Source organism: Triticum aestivum, chromosome 2D (genome assembly GCF_018294505.1).
Source record: "Triticum aestivum cultivar Chinese Spring chromosome 2D, IWGSC CS RefSeq v2.1, whole genome shotgun sequence".
NCBI classification, from domain to species: domain Eukaryota; kingdom Viridiplantae; phylum Streptophyta; class Magnoliopsida; order Poales; family Poaceae; genus Triticum; species Triticum aestivum.
In genome coordinates, this window is record NC_057799.1 from 491,219,070 (window position 1) to 491,228,321 (window position 9,252).

A 9,252-nucleotide genomic window follows, 5' to 3' on the forward strand; every position below is an offset into this window, starting at 1 on the left:
CGCGTGGTCGCTGTTGCCACTCGCCCCTCTCCTGCTCCCGCGTCTTCGACCCCGCCCTCGCCAGCTCCCGATGCTCTGTCGAGTGGAGAAGAGGGGTGCGGCAGACAAGGAGACCGGAGGATGGCGATGGGGGAAGGAGCAGTAGGGTTGGAGCACCCTGGCCATCGTACCCATCCCCAACGCCTCACCCGCTTCCTCCGCACCTCGCCCCGTTCCCCTCCTTCCCTGCTCTCCACTACGCCTCCTCCTCTCCTTCAGTTTTCTCTTCGGCGACGCTGCCAAAGAAAGTGCACACGAGCGGTGGATCCGTGCCGGAGAAGGGTGGCGGCGACTGCGCTCCGGTCATGGTGCGGTGCAGCCGCCGGGAAGATAAAGTAGGTCTCCCGCCCGTCTCCGCCTCTCACCGCGCCCTTGCTTGTTGGTTGCTTGTTGGTTCGCTGATGAGGAATGCTGGATGCAGGGTGAGGACTTGTTGGTGAGCTGCTACAACATCGACTGCGGCATGAACGAGTTCGCAATATTGCCGACGCAGGTGAGCTACCTATCTGCTTAACTGCTCTTATTAATTCCTTAAGTGAATATTCAGTCATTCGCTGCTTTGCTGTGTTGCTAATGCGTTTATCTGAACTGAATCTGGCGATGCATTATCAGAGGATCCCGCTTTGATTTCTTTATAAATAATCTGATAATCATATACTCCATCCGTCCCATAATATAAGAGCGTTTTTGACACTCGGCCGGAGTAATAGTTTGACTGTACTGAATTCGCTTGTCTGAAATCATTCAATAACATTCCTTAGCTGAATATTCTGTCATTCGCTGCTTACTTGTGGTGTTAGTTAGTTTGTCTGAACTGAATCTGCAGATGCATTATCTGAACCCACTTTCATTTCTCTCTACACATGGTCATACAATAATTCCCTTGGTTGAATTCTGATTAAACAATTGCCTACTCTGTTTGGTTTGATTGGGATACCCTCATGGATAAAAGGTAGTATTTTATTGATTGGAGCACTCTGTTTGTAAAAGGACAGTCTCTTATGTTCCTACTCCACAGCTGTATTCCAACACCCCTTCAGACTTTGATTTCAAGCTTGAAAGGTGAGCTTACTGCCATGGTTTATTTCTCTTCCTTGCTAATGTTTAGTCCATATCAAATTGTTCAGTTCTAAACTTCACCTTCTACAGTCTAGCACAAGAATTCGGCTCCCTGTCTGAATTCGCAGAGCATCTTGCTGCCAACGTTGACATTGTCTTCCCAGTGATACATGGGAAATTTGGTGAAGATGGTGGTATTCAGGTTCGGAGTTACCAACGAATATTAAATATGCTTTACATGCAAGAGAAAATTATGCTGGTGCCACAGTGCATGCTTGCAGGTATTAGTGCGCTTGATTTGGCACGGAACTGGCATGTAATGCTGACTGTGTCTTGGTTCTTTTATAAGAATCCCACATTGCTGCTGCTTTCTGTTGATGATAAGACGCTAACACCTACCAAATGGCTGCGCTCCGGTCGTGCCGGGGTGCAGCCGCCGGGAAGATAAAGTAGGTCTGCCGCCCGTCTCCGCCTCTCACCGCGCCCTTACTGCCTCCATGGCCAAGCGCACGTTTTTTTTCTCTGTCCCTCCATGGCGCTCGTTACCGGCGGGATACATTTGACACTATCTCAAATCCAGTTTATTTGACATGTGTTTGAAATGTATATTTAGCATAAAGATAATACTGCATTTCCTTAGGGACTTAGTTTTGGCTCTGTTCTTGCTCATATTATAAGTAAAATATTAATACTTTGTGTCTCCAGCCAGTTCTTGATCAAAGGAAGATGCATTAACAATTCGTGTCTCCAACCGGTTTAGATCATAGGAAACTATGGCATAATGCACTGCTGAATTTTCTTGTTAGTGCTCACTCACAATATTTGTTCTCACGTACGGTAATGCCTTTCGGTTAAACTAGGAATTAGTTCATTATTGAAAGGTTTCATCTGCATATTTTTTTGCTTCATTCATTTTTGGTCTATTTATTTTGCATAGAAAACCATCTTTGGTATGCTTTAATAGGGCTTATTTAATACAGTACAAGCAAAATTGGAAGTAATAGCAAACCAGCCATGAAAAGTTTGAGAGACCATGCAAACCACAAGAAATGATGTGCTCCTGTTATTTTGCCATGATCTTGTGGCCCAATTCCAAGGCTCTATCAACTAATGTTAGCTACTTGCTTCTTTGGATGCCTTAATTAGAGCCAGGGAGGAAGATGGGGAAGACAGAGCCAGCAAGGAAGATGGCTCGGCCCTGCCGCTGATGCCCACCGGCCACTTTCGTCAGGCTCCGTCGTGGGAGGGGGCGCACCATTTTTGGGTGTTCCTTCCTACAGCTATCTTGACCATTTGCTTTGGAAGGAGTAATTCAACTCTGGAAGAACAAATAATTTGAGACTTTTTGTCTTTCCTACGATCTGTTCAGGTTGATCATTCTTTTTATCCTGTCATTTTTTATTTGCTTTGGCGGTGTATTTGGGTTATTTCTTTTTTCTGGAGCTTGGGCATATTGGTTGTCTTGTTGGCTCTTTTTACTAGCAGTCTTTCCTTTTCAGTTTATGGGAGCAATTACTAGCTTACATATATAGTTTAGTTATTAAGTTTCTACGTAAGTTCAGCCTCAGAGTACAGATTTTGTATCTATTGCTTATTTAATCACTTGAGATCTATTCTCTCCGGTTCATACAGTATGTTAGCATTTAACTTGGAAACTGTATGCTTACTTCAAAATTGGAATGTGACTTTTGCTTGCTGATAGATTCAGTTATGGCATGGTTGCCTACTACTCAAAATGATTTTATAGCGTATCATAAATTTCAGGAACTGTATCACAACAGATCATTGGCATTGTAGCTTCAGTGGACATGTATGCTGAATATCCCCTCACAGGACAAGATTGGATTTTAGTGTATACAAGCCCTCCTCTCAGCTGCTCAGGTAGTTCTTCTTTCTCATTATCAATAAATAAGTTGGTTATAAAATATGCTTGAAGATTGCAACACAGAGAGATTACTTGGCAGACTAAAATAATTGGGAGCTTTTGATTGGACCCTTCAAGCAATAGTGTTGTTAATATGTTAATTATTAGGTTATGTTACTAGAATAATTATTGGAGACACACGCATGCACACACACACAAACACAATTATGTCCGTTCATGTATTATATCCTTATATGCAAACTACTTTTTTCCCTTATACACAGGGATTTATGTTCTATGCTGGATGCATATTTTTGCACCCCTTTTGAAATTATTATGGTGCATATGTGATATACCTAGCTTGTACTCATTCCAACCGAAGGGGTGTGTCTTTAATTTTCCTTTTAAGAAGAAACCTTCTGCAGTGATATGTCTCTATATTGGCAAATGATTATGATAGAAATACTAGGAAACTAATTGGAACTCATAAAGCTCATGAGCATCACGGAGCCAACTGTCACGCCCAATATGCGATACTATCCTAAAGAGACTCGAAGGTCCCACCAAGGATAGAACCGCATATTGACACGCTTTTGCAAGGTGGATATCATTATATCAACATTACATAATAGATGGGGATACATACAAGGCATACAAATGCCGCAAGTATACATCAATACATCATACATAAGATCAACATCCGACTATGGATGAACAGAAACAGAAACTCAAACGACATCCACCCTGCTAGCCCAGGCTGCCGACCTCGAACCTATCCCCTGATCGAAGAAGAAGCAGAAGAAGAACTCCAAAACAAGTAACATCGCTCTCGCGTCATGAACATCGCAAACCGGTACCTGCAACTGGTGTTGTAGTAATCTGTGAGCCACGAGGACTCAGCAATCCCATTACCATGGGTATCAAGACTAGCAAAGCTTAATGGGTAAGGAAGGGGTAAAGTGGTGAGGTTGCAGCAGCGACTAAGCAAGTATGGTGGCTAACTTACGCAAATAAGAGCGAGAAGAGAAGCAAAGAACGGTCGTAAACTAGTAAATGATCAAGAAGTGATCATGAACTCCTACTTACGTCAAACATAACCCAGAAACCGTGTTCACTTCCCGGACTCCGCCGAGAAGAGACCATCACGGCTACACACGCGGTTGATGCGTTTTATTTAAGTCAAGTGTCAAGTTCTCTACAACCGGACATTAACAAATTCCCATCTGCCACATAACCGCGGGCACGGCTCTCGAAAGTTTATACCCTGCAGGGGTGTCCCAACTAAGCCCATTATAAGCTCTCACGGTCAACAAAGGATAATCCTTCTCCCGGGAAGACCCGATCTGTCTCGGAATCCCGGTTTACAAGACATTTCGACAATGGTAAAACAAGACCAGTAAAGCCGCCCGATGTGCCGACAATCCCGATAGGAGCTGCACATATCTTGTTCTCAGGGCAACACCGGATAAGACTAGCTACGAGTAAAACCAGCCCTCAAGTTTCCCCGAGGTGGCCCCGCAGGTAGCTCGGTTCGGACCAACACTTAGAGAAGCACTGGCCCCCGGGGGGGGGGGGGGGTTAAAATAAAGATGACCCTCGGGATGCGCGACTCCCAAGGGAAAAAGGCTAGGTGGGGCAAATGTAAAACCAAGGTTGGGCCTTGCTGGAAGAGTTTTTATTCAAAGCGAACTGTCAAGGGGGTCCCATAAATCACCCAACCGCGTAAGGGACGAAAAATCACGGAACATAACACCGGTATGACCGAAACTAGGGCGGCAAGAGTGGAACAAAACGCCAGGCATAAAGCCGAGCCTTCCACCCTTTACCAAGTATATAGATGTATTAATTAAATAAGAAATATTGTGATATCCCAACATAACATAATCCAACAAGGAGCAATCTTCATCTTCACCTGCAACTAGCAACGCTATAAGAAGAGCTGAGCAAAGCGGTAACATAGCCAAACAACGGTTTGCTAGGAAGGGTGACAAAGGTTAGAGGTGGTATCATGGCAATTTGGGAGGCTAGAAGAGCAAATGATAGGTAGCGCAACATAGCGATAGAACAAAGCAACTAGCATAGCAATGATAGTAATGAGATCCAAGGTGACGGTCATCTTGCCTGAAATCCCGCTAGGAAGAAGAACGAGTCCATGAAGAAGATGAAGCCACGAAGACGAACCAGGCGTAGACGAACGAATCCTCACAATCGCAACGAAACAGGAACTATTGAGAAGGAGCACAACCGGAAAGAAGCAAACAACATGGTAAACACACAAGCATAATCTTGGCATGATGCACAATTCAAGTATGATGCATGTCCGGTTTAAATAGCATGGCATGGCATGGCAAAGTGCAACAAGCAATACTACAAGTTAAGTGGAGCTCAATATGCAACGAGTTGCTTATTGACGAAACTTCACAACATTTATTTAGTTCGATCTTGTTTAGGCTACCCAACAATATTAAATGTTTTTAAACATGGCAAGAGGTGAAGCATAAGTAAACTAACTATTTAGGCAAGTTTAAATGAGGCCGGAACAACAAACAACAATTCCGGAAAATCCCCATAAGTAATATTCGAATTTGGTACTGTTATGCCCTAAAGCATATTTTAGTGTTGTTAAACAGGGAAATAGAGTGCACAAGATGATCTACACGAAATTCTAGTCAAGTTACATCTAAAGTTCATTTAGTTCGGAGTTACGGCCTAGAAGATATGAGCAAAACAAGTTAAGCATGGCATTGATGCAAAATGCATTCAATCATTAAGCAAACACATTCAAAATATGAAGCCAACAAGGTAACATGAATCTACATGCAAAACTAAGCAAGTTTCATATAGAGCATGCTCAAAACGGAGCAACGGTGCAACACATACACTCCAAATAAGATATAACAACAATCTGTCTAAAACAGCAACTAGGCAACTTGCAAGTATCAAAACAACATGCTACAGCACCTCAACATGATAACTAAAGGCATGGACATGATGTACAGGTAAAGCACAACAAAACATGAACACTGAGCTATCTCTAGAAACCACTAGAATATGCTCAAAAGACATGACAAGATTGCAAATAATAACAGATTCACAGACTTGGCAGAAATCACTGGACATGGCAGAAATAACATCAGTTTGCAAAGTTTAGAGTAAGAAAACAACATGCTACAGGAATATATCATAGCAAAAAAATGCATAGCATGAATCAACTAATTGCATAGAACAAAAGTCCCTTACTGAACAAGAGCTAAAAAGGCACAGAAGATATGATGACACCCAGGTAAACATAGCAAGTTTCATAAACAGATTCAGACTTAGAAGAAAAACAGAGCATGGCAGAAACAACGATAAGTAGGCATGTTGGTGAGCTTGAACCACTCACCACAGAGAAATACATGGCATGAAAAGGTAACCAACAGTAAGATGGCATAAATATGAAGCTAAACATGGCAATAGCATATTCATAGGGTGCATGGATCATTAGCAAAACACATGGCAATAACGAACTTCATGTTAACAGTCTGACAGCAACATTATTTAGCAACTTGAGAGCAAGATAACAACAAGCTATAGCAGGCTATAAATGCAACCAAGGGTATGGATGGATAGAGCATAACATGTATAACAAAACATCCTTAGTGAACATCTCCAGATTATGCATAGAACTCATCGTGACAGCAGGTTTACATGGCATCACAATATTATAGCTACAGACTTAGCAGAAATGACTAAGTCATAGAAATCAGCAACATCATGGAGGCTACTTTGCATGCTTGTGCTAGTCACCACACATATCACAAAAATACAAGACCAACACCCCTGTAAGGACATGATGTAGTTCAAAACATATGTAGAGCTCATGCTCATAAGATGCACACATAAAATGCAATGAAAAAGACAAAACACCAAGTTCTATAAACAGATAGCAGTTAACATCATATAGCACTCTTGCAACGATGATTAGGGCATCAAGATAATCTCAAACAAGCATGACACAATGGAATGAAATGTAGAGCATCTCACAATGAACATTTAGATATATTATATGCACAAATCGGAGCAACATGCATAGAGTTATGGCATGGCAAAGATGCCCACATAATATGAGGATTCAGAGACTTGGCCAATTCCAGAAAAAAAAACATATGAGCGTCATATAGTTAAAGTACGCACGAGCGAGATTTAGGAGGGGGGTGGCTCACCATCGGCTTCGGCCCACGTGAAGAGGAGGCTAGGCAGGCGGGGCGGGGCGCTGGGCCCGACGGGATGCTGGGCCGGGGCGCCTGGGCTGGGCCTTGGCGGGGCCCACGCGCGCGAGCGGCTTGCGGGCGTCGTCCTCCTGGATCGACCCCGAGCGGGACCAGGGGCGGCGGCGACCCGCGGTTAACGGCGATGGGGAGGTGCTCCGGCGAGGAGCGGAGGCCGGGGATGGCCGGATCTGGCGGATCCCGGCCGGATCCATCCATTCCCGGCAGCGGAAGCTCGACAGAGCTCGCAGGGCGGCGCTGGAGAGCGACGGGAGGTGTGGGCGTGGAGGCGGCGGCCTTCGGGCGCTGGGCGACGGGGAAGGGCGCCGACGACGGGATCCTCCAGGGGCGGCGCCGGTGACGAGAAGCTGCGGCGGGGCTTTGGTCGACGAGGAGGATGGCGCGGGGAGCGGGGAGGCCGAGGTGACCTCCGGCAAGGTGCCGCGGCGGTGGGAGCCGAGCTCGGGCGCAGCTGGGCAGTGTGCGGGCTTGCGGGGCCCAGATGCGGCCCGAGGCGGGCCCGATCTGGGCCGGGTGGGCCGCGGCGGCGGGAGTGGAGGCAGGGCGCGGGGAGGCCGCTTGGCGCGACGGGATTGGCCGACGACGGCGGCTGCGGTGGCGATGGCGATTGGGGTGGCGACAAGTGGCGGATAGAGGCTGGAGCGGCGCGGATTCTGGGGAAGGGGAAGGCTAGAGGTAGGTGGAGGCTAGGGAATGCCCAAAATGGACCAAGGGGTGTATATATAAGGTAGGAGCTAAGGTTAGGGGGGTTTCGGAGCCCTCGATCACAATCGAACGGTTCTGGTCGGTGGGGGTATAGTGGGCTGGACTTGGGCTGCACAAAAGAAGGGGGTTTCGGGCTACGTGGTTAACCGTTGGGGCATCAAACGACCTACAAATGGAACGAAATTTGACGGGTGGTCTCCCGGTGCTATACCAAGGCCACTCGACAAATCTCGACCCATTCCGAGAACGTTTTTCTCCGGCTCATGAAACAAGGACTGAGAGGGGCGACGGGCGCGTGCGAGAGTGTCGGATCACGAAACGGACAACGGGGAAAAAGGACCGGATGCAAGTTTTGAAAGACATGCAAATGAAATGCATATGATGACATGGCAAAATGCAACACACAAGCAAATGACATGGCAACAACGACGAATAACTGGAAGACACCTGGCGCATCGGGTCCGGGGCGTTACACCAACAGTGTGATAAATTTTATTTTATGTCTGCAACTTTTGGTATCACAAAGAAAGGATGAACCCCCTACATTTTTTACACCTTTAACTACATTATTTGTTGTGCTATTGTGGATGTACCTACCAGATATTTGAATAAAATTTAGCCATTCAATATACATACCAGGAAATTTAGACGCTCTTGTTCGTTACAGGCATAAACACCTTACTGCAAATGTTCTTCGTGTCTCGCCTCCCCGTCGTGATGGGTGGCTCCTACAGCTTCGCCATGCCAACCATCTCCATCATCTTGGCTAGACGCTACAACATGTGGGAGATCCTCACGAGGTACTTACTACCCAGCAGAATTGACTTCTTACCACATAAGAGTTGTTGTACGCAAGCTAAGAAATTTGTGTCGCTGCAATAGATAAAACTGGTTCTTTACTAATTAACCATTGTTTGTTTGATGTTTTAGTTGTGAAATTTGATTACTACTATTTTGATCTTGAGAAGAACATGGCAGCACCTGCAGATTAAACAACCAGTATATCTCTACTTATTAGCTTCATGATGTGTTATTGCTTCTAGATAGACATGTCTATTTCTTTCGCTGTCATTGCAGAATTTTTTTATTGTGTATACTGCAATGTTGAGCTTTCAATTCTTTTACCCAGTTTAACACATATTGGAGGGTGGGAGGATATACCGGTGCAATGGATGAACCAAGACTACCAAGAGGTCAATTGCGTGAGTATATGCCAACTATCTGAATACATATGGCATGAGACTGACGCCGATTAGTTCCTCCCTGAATGCTTGACTATGCTTGACTGCCAGGTCTTCTTTCATCGGAAATTGT

At 45.3% G+C, this 9,252-nt stretch overlaps 1 long non-coding RNA gene across 1 annotated transcript; it reads left to right on the forward strand.

The window, feature by feature from the left end:
- Positions 1-1,763: 1,763 nt before the first annotated feature.
- Positions 1,764-8,715, forward strand: LOC123049687 (uncharacterized). The gene is made up of 3 exons (XR_006423634.1): positions 1,764-2,467; positions 2,863-2,979; positions 8,606-8,715. It is a non-coding gene; the product is annotated as an uncharacterized lncRNA (long non-coding RNA).
- Positions 8,716-9,252: the final 537 nt, after the last annotated feature.